The 15,999-nt window shown below is 38.3% G+C and overlaps 1 non-coding gene across 1 annotated transcript; it reads right to left on the bottom strand.

The window, feature by feature from the left end:
- Positions 1-2,017: 2,017 nt before the first annotated feature.
- LOC116904815 lies at positions 2,018-2,121 on the bottom strand. The gene has a single exon (XR_004388466.1). It is a non-coding gene; the product is annotated as a U6 spliceosomal RNA (small nuclear RNA).
- Between the last annotated feature and the right edge of the window lie 13,878 nt (positions 2,122-15,999).

The raw sequence follows: 15,999 nt of genomic DNA on the forward strand, positions 1-15,999 counted from the left end.
ATGTTGAACTCAGGTTATCAGTCTTAGTAGCTGGTGCCTTTACCATCGGTATCATAGTCCTGTCCCTGAACTAATACTTCAATAAAGCAAGGCCTCTGGGGTGATACACAGCTGTAATCCTAGCCATCTGGGGCTTACAGAGTGACCTTGTTATGAATTAAAAATTTATAAAAAGGGATAGTGCTAATATCAGTAGGATAGTGTTTGCCTAATATGTATGAGAAGGTTTAATCCATAGATAAAGTAAGAAGAAAGTGTTAACTGAGCAATTGCTTGTGACCTGTTATTTCATCCTTTTTTGGGACTCATCAGTACAGTGTAGCACAGTATCCAAAAATTCTTAATATTTTTCCTTAAAACTTATGTGTGTGTAAATGATTACAAGATTAGGGATCAAATGCCTTGAAGGATGTTCAGTAACCAATTTTCTCCTGATCTGAAAAGAACCTAGTAAAGAATAAAATTCAAATGTCATACACTCGAACGGAATTCTCAAAAAAGTTTAAATTTGGAAAATAAAATGACATTTTTTGTGTAACTTTTATTAAACTTTATCAAACATACCAAATAATGGTTTTATACATTTATACACATGTATATCAGTGTGCTTTGTTAGTAAATTCAACTTTTCTTTTTTTTTCTCCATCTTTATTAGCCAAAGTTTTTCTTATTTACATTACTTTTTTTCCCCTCCATCTTTATTAACCAGGGTATTTCTTATTTACATTTCAACTGCTATTCCCTTTCCCAGTTTCCAGGCCAACAATGTCCAATTTTCTGGGGAACCTCCAGACTGATTTCCAGAATGGTTGTACCAGTCTGCAATCCCACCAACAATGGAGGAGTATTCCTCTTTCTCAGCATCCTTGCGAGCATCTGCTGTCACCTGAGTTTTTGATCTTAGCCATTCTGACTTGTGTGAGGTGGAATCTGAGGGTTGTTATGATTTGCATTTCCCTTATGACTAAAGATGTTGAACATTTCTTTAGGTGTTTCTCAGCCATACGGCATTCCTCAACTGTGAATTCTTTGTTTAGCTCTGAACCCCATTTTTTTTTTAGATTTAAAATCACATTTTTTAAAATTTGTTTTCTTTATTAACTTGAGTATTTACATTTCGATTGTTATTCCCTTTCCTGGTTTCCAGGCCAACATCCTTCGAACCCCTCCTTCTCCCCTTCTATATGGGTGTTCTCCTCCCCATCCTCCCCCCATTACTGCCCTCCTCCCAACAATCACTGGGGGTTCAGTCTTGGCAGGACCAAGGGCTTCCTCTTCCACTGGTGTTCTTACTAGGCTATTCATTGCTGCCTATGATGTTGGAGCCCAGGGTCAGTCCATGTATAGTCTTTTGAACCCCATTTTTTAATAGGGTTATTTGTCTCCCTGCAGTCTAATGTCTTGAATTCTTTGTATATTTTGGATATAAGCCCTCTATCAGTTGTAGGATTTGTAAAGATCTTTTCCCAATCTGTTGGTTGCCATTTTGTCCTTTGCCTTACAGAAGCTTTTCAGTTTTATGAGATCCCATTTGTCGATTCTTGATCTTAGAGCATAAGCCATTGTTCTTCTGTTCAGGAAATTTTCTCCAGTAACCATGTGTTAGAGATTCTTCCCCACTTTTTCTTCTATTAGTTTGAGTGGATCTGGTTTGATGGGGAGGTCGTTGATCCACTGGGACTTAAGCTTTGTACAGGGTGATAAGAATGGATTGATCTGTATTCTTCTACATGCTTACCTCTAGTTGAACCAGCACCATTTTCTGAAGATGCTATCTTTTTTCCATTGTATGGTTTTGACATCTTTTTCAAAAATCAAGTGACCATAGGTGTGTGGGTACATTTCTGGGTCTTCAATTCTATTCCACTGGTCTATCTGTCTGTCTCTGTACCAATACCATACAGTTTTTATCACTATTACTCTGTAATACTGCTTGAGTTCCTGGATAGTGGTTCTCCTGGAAGTCTTTTTATTTTTGAGGATAGTTTTAGCTATCATAGGTTTTTTGTTATTCCAGAAAAATATGGAGCGCTTCACGAATTTGTGTGTCATCCTCGCACAGGGGCCAGGCTAATCTCTGTATCATTCCAATTTTAGTGTATGTGCTGCTGAAGCAAGCACATAAAATGACATATGCTTGTATCATATTCTTAGTCTGTTTCAATTTTAAAAACTCATAAATGAAGTATAAAAATAATTGGCAATGCTATTAAATGAGAGAGTATACAGCATTGCTTTCAATCTTGTTTAGATCTCCCTCCATATTTTTTATTGATTTTTTAAAAAAGAATGATGACTGTACTTACTATAATATTTGGAAGCCACAGGCCAGTTATCATCTTTATTGTGACTAATAATTTTCATGGGTTCAGTTACCATATATTTTTAGATCCCCTGAGTTTATAGCAAGGACCAATGAAAATATTCATACCTGATCATAAAATGGAGCTCACTAAGAAAGGTTTGCTTATACTTTAGTTTTAGATATCAGTACTAACTCATACCCAAACACCTATTTGATTTAGAATCATCTTTCCAAAATTTATGTAGTATATCTATGACCCTCTAAACTAGTTTTCATCTTTGCTGTCAATGTGATTATTGATGGATTTTGTTAATGGCTTTGGTAGATCCTGAGTAGAGCAGCAACTGTAGATAACAGGTCACAGAGCATCTGTTTCTCACGCATGCTTTCCTTTGGTACATTCCCTAGCCTGGATTTACAACTAGTGGGTACTGTGAGGTGTAGCTGCTGGACTTGTTTCAAATCCACTTCCTATGTGTATAGTCCCTGCCACTGCTGATCCCATTGTCACTCAGGAAGCCACATTGTCCTCCTCCTGGGATGAGAACCTAAAGCAAAGAACAAACGATAATTACTGCACAAACCAACAGTGCATTCAACCCTAGTAATAGTTGCACTGAGAATGATTTACATCCTCAGGGTTTGACTTAAACCACACCTTCCTTACTCCTCAATGTTGAACCATGTAATGTGTATGAGGGAACTGACTGGCGTTTGCTGCCATGTTCAAACAAACTGCTGCCATAGGTGACATCACTGAGGGTGATTTTCAGTTCTATTTTGAAGTATTTTACGTAAGTTATACAAGTAGAGAAAAACCCAATTCTTAGTAAATTTCCAAAAGGTTTTTCATAATGGCTTTGATTGTGTCTGTGTTTTACCATTCCAGTGAAATGACTCTACTCAAAATGTCTAGCTATGCTCACATAAGAGCTGTCTCATGATTTTTGATGAAAAGACTTTAGAGAGGTTCCTAATATCCCTGGAGTCTCTGCTTCTGTGAACAGGTACAGTGGACCATCAAGTCATACTCATGCAGTTCTGCACTGGCTTCCTGGACTTTAGAGCCCCCATTGCCCACCTAAAGTTATGACACCAGCAAAGAAAAGTTTTTAGTTGGTGATGGAGCAGACAATATCTCCCCCAGACATCATCACCGTCTTAAAGGCTTTGAGAGAAATTGAATTAAGTAAATGCCTTGGAAATAATGGCCAATAAATGGGAGCATATCAGAAGGATTTAAGTTTGTGGTGTTAGCTGGAATTGGCTCTGACTTTAAGCACCTACTCTGCCTCTGAACCAGACCTGTACTTTGATGGTTTATACTTTCTTTCTTCCCACTACAGTTGGTTTCACACAACATAGTCATTCATCTTTTACAAATACAACTCACACATTTCAGAGCAAATGAATACAGAATAAGAGAAAGTGTTCTGAAAACATACAAGTTACTATACTCAGTGTCATCTGCCCACATCCAAGGGTGCTTTGTTGATGCTCTGTGCAGGCCAATCCAGTGGTCAGAAGGCCCCTTGTATCTCTTCAGAAAAATCTGTCATAACACAGGTAAAGCAAATACATGTGTCTCTCAGTTTCACATGACCCTTGAGTATCCACCCTAGAGTCTCTTCAGAGGATGGCAGCATCTTGTAACTGAGGGTTATCTACATTGGAGCCACAATAACCCTCAGTTCTCAGTGTAAGCATTTTATACCCATAACCCAAAATACATTGATGATCTCCCATCCCACTTCAACTTGAAAACCCTTGCCATTTTTAATAGATGCCACATTCAGTATGCAACATGTGAATATTTGGAGAAAAGCTTACCTGACCACAAGGTATCTCAGGAGATTGTATGTCTGGCCTGGCAGGTCTTATTATGAGTACTACATGAGAACAGATCTCTGCAATGGATTAGGGCTCAAGCCAGAAGCAATAACGTCAGGAAATGGTGCAAAGTACTGTTCTCCGCCTAAACCCCATCTGCTTGAGTGGGGTCCTTCCTCATGCTTTAGCCCCAAGTTCTCTATCTCAAGGCAAATTAGTTTATTAATATCAGACTAATCCTGTGACAATGAGCATGACTTTATGTAAACTGAACTCTGCCCATAGGATACCTCTTACCCTGTGGTGATGCACCAGCAGACTCTGGGCAGATGCTGGTCCATTGATACTGAGCTTATCAGTCTCCTGAGCTGTGTGAAAGTGAGAGGTCTTCTTCTCCAGTGTCCTATTAAACAGTAACAACAACAGCAAAAACAACAACAATAACAAGATTTAGACAAGGACCTCTCTCTTTCCACTGTCCACAGCCATTCCATATATTTTTCTCTTGACTTCTTTCTTCCACACCTCTCTATAATTTATGGCTTATGTGCAAATTGTAGGAAGTATGCAGTTACATATTTGGTAATTGTAGTAGAAAATAAATGACATCTTTTTAATTTTTAAATTAGAGAAATTTTCAAAAATAAGTATTCTGATAAATCTTTTGGATGTCCTCTTCTTTAAAAACAAACAAACAAACAAACAAATAAATAAACCAAAAACGGGAGAAAAAAAACTTTGGCCAAAGGTTCCGTTGTAATCAAAAGAAAAAGATTTTGTTTACTGTATAAGAGGCATAATGAAATTTCTTAGAATAGATACCTATTGATTCATATATCACTCAATATGAAATGTAATAAAATTTAAGCAAGTACTATGATCCAAGTAGAATCGCAATTAAAATTAATTCTAAATTAAAATTATTATTTAGAGCATATGGGTGTTCTCCATGCATGTGTGTCTGTGTTCTATGTAGGTGCAATGCCCTTGGAAGCAAGAAGTCAAATTGGATCCCTTAGGATTGGAGTTATAGATGGTTGCAAGCTGCAGTGTGGATAATACTCTTGGACATCCACTGTGAAACTGTTTTGTCTATACATCAATGGATCCTGAAACTCAAAAATTCCTACAACTGATCTGGAATGTCTTTCCCCAGAATTTCAGAGATAGTCCTCACCTTTTGGACTAAACATTCACTAAAGACTGAGTCTGTCTCCCTCTTTTTCCTCCTGCCTCTCCCATTTTGCATCCCACCTGCATCAGAATATAGATAACCTCTTTTGTAGCACTTCCCTCTCTGATAGCAAATGTGACAAACCTTGCTCAATTTCCTCAGCTCCTAAAGTTTCTGGCTCTCACCACCCAAGCTTCAATTCTTCTCTCCCAATTCACCTACCTGATATTCTCTCTCACAACAATCCCAAAACACTTCACTTTAAACTACTTTGCTCATCTCTTCTCCTTATCTCTGCCCTCATGAGCAGTTTCCTCCACTTGTGGGTCCCCAGTACATCCTCTATTCCAAGCCTCTTCTGGATCTCTTTTTTCCTCACATCCACAAACAATTCCTTAACTTAAAATGGTCTCCTTTCGGTTCAGTTGTCCATCTCCCATATCTATGCCTAACTTTGCATCCTTACACTTCCAAACACTCAGATAGTCCCTAAGCCTGACCCTTGTCTCTGTCACCTACCTCTCCAAAACCCTTGACAGCATCGTCCATGGGTGACCTCCCTTTCTCCATCTCACAGCCCCTCTGTTCACCTCTAAACATAAAAACAAACAAAAAACAAAAAACAAAAAAAACCCAAAACAAACCACCATCACCAACAACAAAATTTCAAACTCTTGGATTCCCTCTTAAAATCTACTGATCTCTCTCAAAGTCTATAGATTCCTTCTCGCAATTTATTCCCACCAAGATCTCTCTTATCTCCTAGTGTTCATCCACTGTCTTCGATTCCATCCCTCCAAATTCACCAAACTCACTATTTACATTTCTTACCTGCCTGCCCCCTAATTCATACCTTTACCTCAATGTTCCCCTGATCCTTTAAACTTCTATCTAGAAACTCTTAGTGGTCTCCTACCCCTCCCCTATAATACAAAAGAGAGTTCTTTAGCAATCATGTCTACATTTTGTATACAGTTGACAGCTCCTTCCTGTCAAATGACCACATCAGACTAACCTCTCCATTATCAGTATTAATCCTTACCCTCAGGCTCTTGCTCCTCCTTTAAGATTACATGTTGCCCACAAATCTCATCTCATTCTCCAAATTTTCCTCAGGCTAAATGCTTGCCAGACATCCACTGCCAACTGACTCCTCCAAATACATTAACTGTCCAGACAGCAAACACTCAGAATAAACCCTATCTCCCAACATGATATAGCTAAGCCCAAGTCATTTCCTATCCATCCATGGCCAAAACTTCACTTGGGTCAATGTCATCCAAAAAACTCTTTCCTAAGCTTCACTGATTCCCCTTCAATGCCTCCCATTGCTTTCTCAGTGTTCATGATACTAGAAAGAGTATCTCAATCTTTAACAATTCTCAATTGGACATAGGTTTGGACTGCTGGCCATGCATGGATGCTAAGCCACAACGACATGTTGGGAATTAACCTTATCAAATAGTAAGCTCCACTTCCAATCCTAACAACTATAAATAGGACTAACTTAAGCTCCCTCTGAGGGCCCTCAAGGGAAAATGCCTAATTAATATGCCCATGATATCCCCAAAATGATTTCTCCTGTGCAGATTATTGTAGTGTCAGATACCAAATAGAAAAGTCTATGGCAAGCAAGTTTTCTGGAGATAGTCCACCGTTTTGCATGACTGTGATGGATGTGTTCTGAGATGCAGGGACCCAGAGTCTTCATCCCTGTGTTGCTTCTTGCTGCTGATATGCCTTTCTTGTCACCATTATATAGACTAATGATTCCTTGGCCTCAGCCCATCCTATTGTGCAGATCTCCTGCAGAATCAATATGAAGATGTACTTTCATGTATTAATGCTGTGTAAATGAATTTGTATTTGATGATCATGATTTTATAGAACTCCAAAATTGGTACAAATCATCTCATCCATCCTACAGAATAAAAACTGTAAATAGAGCTCTGTAAACCTTCATGTATGAGGGACTAATTGCACTAGGAAAAGGAAGCAGGCTTGGAAGAAATTAACAATCAAGGAAAACATTCCTTCTACCTTAGGAGTAAGGACACTATCTGGCTATTAAAGGTCACAAAGTGGGAATGGGCATTTTACTGTAGATTCAAGGACAGAAAATTCAAGGACAGAAAATAAAGAAGTCTATACAAGACTTTACAACAATGAAATACCAGGCAGGTGATTTATCTCTTGACAAAACTATGCTAATTTATGACATAAAACATTGCTTTAAACTTATAATGAACTTATGGAACTAGAAAAAGATAATGAATGTTTAGTGAGGTACTAGTCCTAATAGAAAAATATGCCAAAAATTATGCTGTAATTCTTTAATGCTTATTGATCTATTACATGGACTATTGCCTTAAACTTACGATGAACTTATGGAATGATAAAATGCCTTTTTTGAAAAAACATTGCATCATCAATTATCCTGAGAAAGTATAAAATCCAAAAACAATAATAAAGTGATGGTGCTGCCTTATCTACTGCATCCAGTATAAATATAGGTATCTATTTATGGCTCTCTCTCTCTCTCTCTCTCTCTCTCTCTCTCTCTCTCTCTCTCTCTCTCTCTCTTTTCTGTCTGGATCACAAATAGTTAATGAACTCTGAACCTCTTACCTGGCCAATGAGCCATCCCTGAGTCAAAGAGGATAATACCGAAGAAACTAAGTTTTTTTTCCCCTGTTGTTCTCAGAAGGAATTAGTTGTCAGAAGCCAATAGCTGTTGGCTCCTGAATAACAAGAGAGAATTAGATTTCCAGAAGTCATCAGCTTTTGGCCCTGGTTGCAGATGCTATTCTCTTGCCTTCCCTGGGTACCTGAATGTTGAGCAGGACCTGGGCATTGTATCCAGATACCTCAGTATACCAGGAATGGCAGTCAAGTGTACTTCAGACCCAGAGACTATCTAGCTTTCTTTCACCAATAGCTTTACTTCAGAATTTGCATTGGAGAACAACCAACACATTTTTCTGTCTCATACGTGTTAAAGGAGAGGTGCTCAAATACAATGGAGAAGGGTCTAACTAATTATAGGACCTGGATCCCTCATGTGGTGTGAGCTGTCTTCATTCTCATTTCCCTGTTGGTTGGAGCAGGCATGCCAGGCTACACTGCAGTTTAAACTTCAACCCTATTTATGGGGTTTAAAAACCACTGAGGAATTCAGTGTTCTAGTAGACATAGATTAGAGTCATTTGGAAAATTCTACTTCCCATATGGAAACCCAGTTTGACTCTTTAGCTGAGGATGATATTCAGAATTGAAGAGAATTGGACATCCTCTTTAGGAGACAAGGAGACCTCTGCATGGCATTGGGAGAAACTTGTTGCTTCCATGCCATTCAGTCAGGAATAATTAGATAAAATTTAGCCATGGTCAAAAATAACCATCAAGGAAAAAGAAAAGAGGCATCAAGATTCTAAACTGGTACCAACCTTTGTTCTCCTTGTCTACTTATAGCCATGACTAGGTAATTAATCCTATTTTTCCTAGCTGTCAGTATAAGACCCTGCTTGCTCAATTGCCTACTTAGATATTTAAGACCGAGAATAAATTCTGTTAAACATTAGTGCTAAGGAGGTGGTATAACCTCTTGCACAAAGGTGAATCCATGTGTTGACCATGCCCATAGAAACAGTGGCGAATGTGACAGGCCTTCCAGAACTTAGTAGGTCATTAGTTCTTAGTACAACTGACACTATGATGGAAGTATCCTTCAGGTCTTGGAACCCAGCATGTTGACAGTGTTGCCTCGCAAAATGAGAACCAAAACCTAATCCATCAAAGTCCATAGTTCAGGAAAAGTCTGTACTTGTACTAATATTGGCTTTTAGCTTTGTAGTTTGTAGTTTGCTTCTGGCTAACTGTTCTTGCTGAATGAGGTGTGTTAACCAAGTATGTTGTTTTGTGCTCAAAAACTTACCCTGGGAAAGACAGGACTTCACTGGGGTCCTGATCAGGCAGTTTTGTTGCCAAGTGACTAATAAAGATTTTTAATTGGCTTGATTGGGCTTGTATCTGAGTGTTCTTCTCTGGTAAGTAGTCCACAACACCTGAGCAAGTAGGTAGCAAAAAATAATCAAGCTCAGAGCCAAAATCAATAAAAATAGAACAAATGAACAAAAACCATTCAAAGAATCAATGAAACAAATGTTCTGTTCTTTGAGAAAATCAATAAGATTCACAAACCCTTAGCCAAGTTAACTAAAGGACAACTGAGAATATGTAAATTAACAAAATTAGAGACAAAATGGATATATAACAGCAGACAAGAAATCACTAATAAGGACATATTTTAAAATCTGTAGTATACATAATTGGAAAACATGGATAAATTTGTTGACATATCACTTATAAAAGTTAAATCAAGATCAGGCAGGCATCTAAACAGATATATAATTCCTAGTGAAAAAGAAGCAGTAATTAAATGTCTACCAACCAAAAAAAGACCCAGGGTCAGATTGATTTAGAACAGAATTCCACCAGATTTTGAAAGAATTAATGCCAATATTCCCCAAATTATTCCCTAAAATATAAACAGAAGAAACATTGTATAATATTTTTTACAATCAGGTCCACAATTATACTATACCTAACACACCTAACACCCACAAAGAAAAAGTTATCATTGAACAATTTCCCTTATGAATATAGATGCAAAAATTCTCAAACTGAATTATAATAACAATCGAAAGGACCATCAACCATGATCAAGTAGGTGTCATACTTGATCATAGCAGTGACATAGGGATGGTTCAAGATATATAAATCTAATCAATACTACTCACCAGATAAACAGACTAAAAGACAAAACTGTGTGATCATCTCATTAGATAAAAAAAAAAAGGCATTTGGAGAAAAATCCAACGTCCACCCATGATGAAAGTGAACATAAGAAAGGCAGTTTACAGCCAACACCCTGCCAACTCCAAGCTAAATAGAGAGAAACTCAAAGCATTTGCTCTAAAATCAGGAACAAGGTAAGATTTTCTACCCTCTCCATACCTATTACATACAGTACTTGAATTCTTAGCTAGAGCAATAAAGCAACAGAAGTAGATCAAGCGGATACAAATAGGAAAGGAGGAGTTAAAGTACCTACATTTGTAGATGACATGTCAGCATCTATAAGTGAGTCTCAAAATTCTCTTGAGAAGCTCCTACAAATGATAAACACTTTCAGCAGTAGGAAGATGTAAAATTAACTCACAAAATCAGCAGCCTTCTTATAGACAACTGACCCATTGACTAAGAAAAAATCAGGAAACAGCACCTTTTATAATAGCCTCAACCAATTTAAAATATCCTGGGATAACTAACTGAGCAAATGAAACACTTGTATGATTAAAAACTCCAAGGCTTTGATAAAGAAATTGTAAAAAGTTCTTTAAGGAAAAAGAGAAATGGTCAGTATTCTTAGTTATCAGGGAAATACAAATCAAGACAATGTTGAGATTTCCTTTTCTGGGAGCCAGAATAATAACCAAAATCAAAAAAACAAAAACAAAAAGAGAAACAAAAACAAAAAAGCACCAAAAACAACAACAACAACAACAACAACCACACACACACACACACACACACACACACACACACACAAACACACACAAAACAAAAAGCAAAAACCAAAATAACCCCCCACCGCCAAAAAATCTCCAACAGTTTGTGGTGGTGAGGATCTGAGGAGAGCACTCATTATTGCTGAATGCAAACTTGTACAGCCATTTTGGGAATCAGTGTCATGGTTCACAGTCACTATGGAAATCAGTGTGATGGCTCACAGCCACTATGGGAATCCGGGTGATGCTCCTCAGGACTCTAGTAATCAATTTACCTTAAGATGCAGCTAACTCACACTTGAGCATATATTCAACGACTCTACATTCTATAATAGAAACACTTGCTCAACCATGTTCATTGCTGTTCTATTCATAATTGCCAGAAATTGAAAACAGCCTAGGTGTCACATCAACAAAAGTGGATCAGGAAAATATGGTACATTTACACAATGGAATATTATTCAGCTATTGAAAAACAAAAACAATGCAATTGGCAGGTAAATGGGTGGAGCTAAAAAATTATCCTGAATGAGGTAACACTGACTCAAAAAGAAAAATATGGTATATGTTTGATCATATGTGGATATTAACTGTTAAGTCCTCAGTAAGCAGGCCACAGGCCCTATAGCCACAGATGTTAGGTTAGACTACAGGGGAGAAAAGAATCTCCCTAGGAAAGGAAAATAGACTAGATACTTAGAGCTGGAGGGGGCTGCATGGGTTGTAAGGGAAGTTCAAATGGGGAGAGGGGAAAAAAGAGAGAAGAGTGAGGAAGGGATTGTGGGGAGGGGCCACTAAACTTACAGGGTATTTGAGGGGTTGTTTGATAGTCTGCGACAGTAGATGCTTCTTAAAATATATATCAGAAATAAGTCTAAATGGAATTAACAAATAACAGGGGAATAAGCCTCAGTAGACATCTCTTGCCACTAAATGAACCACCAGTTATGTGAATGGTTTCATCTAATCAAGTTGTGGGTTAAAAAGACCCCCATGGAAACCCCAAAACAATTCAGACAACTTCCAAGGCTATAGGTTGTTCTTCTCACACTGAGGGTAAGGCCCAATTGCTAAAACCATCACTTACATAATTCACGGAGCAGAGTATTCAAGCTTTTGCTTACCTAGAGCCTTCACTCCTACTGACTAGTTAGTGCTCATGGTAATGGAAGGTACTATGTATGTTACCAGAAAAGAAAGGTAAACATCATTTGTATCTGACAAATCCTTTGATTTACAATGATAGTCCCACAAAGTTTGTGGGAGTAACCAACCATTGCCTAATTTGATTTAAGTCCTAGTCCCTAATGACTGAGGATCCATCCCATATACAGATACCAAACCCAGACACTACTGTGGATGCCAAGACGCTCTTGCTGTCAGGAACCTGGTATAGCTGTCCCCTGAGAGGCTCTGCCAGAACCTGACAAATAGAGATGTGGATGCTCACAGACAACCATCAGACTGAGCCCAGGAACCCCAATGGAGTAGTTAGGGAAAGAACTGAAGGAGCTGAATGGGTTTGCAACCCCATAAGAAGAATAACAATATCAACCAAGCAGACCTCCCCCCGAGCATCCAGGGAAAAAACCACCAACCAAAGAGTACACAGAGAGGGACCCATGGCTCCAGATGCATATGTAGCAAAGGATGGTCTTATCTGGCATCAGTGAGAGGAGGCTCATGGTCCTGTGAAGGCTTGATTCCACCCCTTGAGGGTGGTGGGGTGAGAGTGTGGGGGTGGGTGGGAGGAGCATCCTCATAGAAGCAGGGGGAAGGGGATGGGATAGGGGGTTTGTGGAGGGAAAACAAGGGAAGGGAATAACATTTGAAATGTAATTATATGAAATATCCAAAAGCAAGCCAAAACCAAACCAAACCAACAACAACAACAACAACAACAACAACAACAACAACAACAACAAACCTGGGATTGTTTTGTTTGGGATCCATTTTTCATTTTTATTTTTTATTTTATTTTATTTTTTTGTTTTGAGACAGGATATTTCTATGTCGTTCTAGCTTCTCTGGAACTTGATATATGTAAACTAGGCTAGGTTCAAACTCAGAGACTTCATCTAGACAATGCTTGCCACAGGAAACACTGTGACCATGAAGTGACCATGGGTGCCAAGGGCTCACTGCTGCTGTCCTTCATAACAGAAGCATACGTTCTCTTAGTCAGTAGCCATGAGAACAGCAAAATTCAAACTTCATTTCCTTCAACTAATGGTGAATTCCAGTGACTATGAGAAGATTCTTTGAACAACTTCCACCAATGGGTGGCAGCAGTGTCACTTGGAGGTTACAGTCTAATGAAGACTATGATTGGTTTTTTTTTTTTCCCCCATTTTCATCTCCATGATGCAAGAGTGGATGACAAGGATAATAAGCATGTGTTGAGTCTGGTGAGACATGTTCATAGATAAGCTTACCAACAATATAGATATTCACTGTCCTATTTTACATGTGAAGAAGCCTTGTGATAACTGCCACAAAAATTTCCAAGTCATTTAACTATAAATAGGATAATCTATACTTTCTTGATATATCTTAGAAGCCAGCTTCCACATACATATTATACCAGCTAGGGTTAGACCGTCAATGAAACTTCTTTTGTGAATTAATATTAATATTGTAGTGCTACAGTGTCCTCAGAGAAATAGTCCATCCTGAAGAGAATGTAGGAAGACAGGAAGTTAAACAACTCAAACGGCTTTATGAAGTCCCTGCCATTGAACAGATTCACTAGGCCGTGCCCTCTCCAAGCGTGTCTATGGAGTAAGGACTGTTGAGAGTCACTCTTAGTTGAGCTCAAATGCCCAGAGGAAGTAGAAACCGACAGGATTGCCTAGAAGATCACAGATCAACTGGGCCCCCGAGAAAGGACACAGTGATAGTTTGAATGAGGATGGCTCCCATAGGCTATGTATTTGAATGCTTGGTTCACAATAGGGGAAACTATTAGGGAAAATTAAAAGATCCGGTCTTGTTAGAAGAGTTGGGGTCTTGTTGGAGTAGATGTGACCTTATTGCAGGAGTTATGTCACTATGGTTGGGTTTCCAAAATCCTACAGCATCCCTAGTTCACTTTCTTTCTGCCTTGTGGTTTTCGTCTCAATATGTCTCAACACCCACTGTTCCAACAGGATACCTTCCTGTGTCCTAACGTTCTCCTCACTGTAGGGGTCATCAACTCATTATCTGAAATTTTAACCAAGCTCCCAGTAAACGGAGCTTGTATAAGTTGCCTTTGTCACTGTGTCTCTTCACAGCAACACAAAAGTTAACTAAGACAGGAACTCTCCAGCACACTGTAGGCTCTACATCGTGCCCCAGACTTCCAGCTTTTGTGAGCTCCCATGCTGGGGTGAGCTTAAGTGACACATATGGCAGTGATGCAATTCTGATCTTGTAAGTAACCTCCCACTCATATTCTTATAAGTAACACCAATAAATACTTATCAGTTTGCCATGTTGGAATTTGGTAATATCTGTTATTTAGTCTGATCTGGGCTCCATCTCTGGAGTAAGAAGATTTGTGTGTTGTATATGCCTAGGAAAGTCTGTCACACAACAACCACACACAGTTAAATGATATAAAGTCATTAGTTTCTTTTAATTTGTCTAAGAAAGTATCTTCTTGGTAACTGATTATCTATATAATCCAACATGGAATCCTACTGCCATGAGAACACCCCTTCCTTACATGTGTGGTTTAAATACTCCCGTGTTTGACAAACTGTGCTGTTCTCTGAGAATGCAGACGTGAATCACACACAAAATCTTTCTTCTTAGTTTGCTAGAAGTAAGACGGACTGCAAAGCAGAAAGAGCTAAGCGAAGTAGGAATAGAACACAGAAAAGTGTTTTTCTGAATGAGATATGCTTGTATTAATCTAAGAATTAGCAGAGTAAGCCCAGTGTTGGTGGTATATGCCTATCAACTCACAGCCATGGAGGAAGCAGAGGCAGATCTCTGAGTTCAAGACAAACTGGTCTACAAAGAAAAGCAGGACTCAAGACAGAGAAATCCTGTACAAAAAAACAAAACAAAACAAAAAAAATACAACAAAAAAAAAAAAACAAAAAAAAAACAAAAACAAAAACCAACCAACCAAACAAACAAACCCCCCCAAAACCCAAAGAACTCCCCAAAAACCAATAAAAATACAGATTTAAAATAAACACAGTCTACTACAAAAAAGAACTTTAAATATTTTTAATGGATGCAGTGCAAGCTTGAAGTTCACAGAGAACTTGCTGTGGATGGTTTTATGCTTCCAACATGTGGATCCAGATGTTGAACTCTTTTTTATACATTTATTGATTGATTGATTGATTGATTGATTTAATTTTTTCTTCCATTTTTATTAAATTGGGTATTTCTTATTTACATTTCAAATGTTATTCTCTTTCCTGGTTTTGTGCCCATTAGCCCCCTAACTCCTCCCTCTCCCCTTCTATATGGGTGTTCCCCTCCCCGTCCACCCCCATTACTGTCCCCCAACAATTCTCTTGTAATTATCTTAGTAGCTGGTGCCTTTACTATCAGTGTCATGTCCCTGTCCCTGAACTAATAGTTTAGTAGAGCAAGGCTATGGCCTCTGTTGTGGTTCACAGCTGTAATCCCAGCCCTCTGCGGCTACAGAGTGACCTTGTTAAAAAATAAAATTTACAAAATGGATTGGTGGTAAATCTCAGTAGTACAATTTTGCCTAGCATGCATGAGAAGGTTTAAACCATAGTTATAAAGCTAAGAAGAAAGAGTTAACAGAAGAATTGCCTGTGACCTGTTATTTCATCCTTTTTGGGACTCATCACTACAGTATAGCACATCCAAAAATTTCAAATATTTTGTCCTAAAAATTAAACAATGTGTAAATGATTGCAAGATTAGGCATCACATGCTTTGAAGGGGATTCAGTAATCAACTGTCTCCTGGTCTGAAAACAACCCAGTAAAGAATAAAATTCAAATGTCATGCATATGTATGGAATTCTCAAAATGTTAAATTTGGAAAATAAAATGACATTTGCTTGTATCATATTCTTAGTCTGTTTCAATTTTTAAAAATCTGATAAGGAAAGTGTAAAAATATTTGACAATGCTATTAAATCT

Source organism: Rattus rattus, chromosome 6 (genome assembly GCF_011064425.1).
Source record: "Rattus rattus isolate New Zealand chromosome 6, Rrattus_CSIRO_v1, whole genome shotgun sequence".
Lineage (NCBI taxonomy): Eukaryota > Metazoa > Chordata > Mammalia > Rodentia > Muridae > Rattus > Rattus rattus.